The sequence below is a fragment of the Gekko japonicus genome, unplaced genomic scaffold (assembly GCF_001447785.1).
Source record: "Gekko japonicus isolate JY-2015 unplaced genomic scaffold, Gekko_japonicus_V1.1 scaffold1614, whole genome shotgun sequence".
In the NCBI taxonomy this organism is placed as follows: Eukaryota; Metazoa; Chordata; class Lepidosauria; order Squamata; family Gekkonidae; genus Gekko; species Gekko japonicus.
In genome coordinates, this window is record NW_015160259.1 from 421,422 (window position 1) to 421,628 (window position 207).

The following is a 207-nucleotide window of genomic DNA, read 5'->3' on the forward strand; positions in this document are numbered from 1 at the left end:
CTTGGTTTATAGCTGTTTTGGTTTATAGCTGGTCTTGGTTTATAGCTGTTTTTTCTCCCTGGAATTGCCTAGTGCAATGTTCCCTCTAAGCTGTGGAGTCTTGTGAGCAAAATTTCGACTTTGTGAGCCACTGGCATTAAAGCTGTGAGCGAGTGATTTGGCTACTGCATCAGTTAGTTTGCCTCTGGAGCCCTCCTTCCTGAGTGA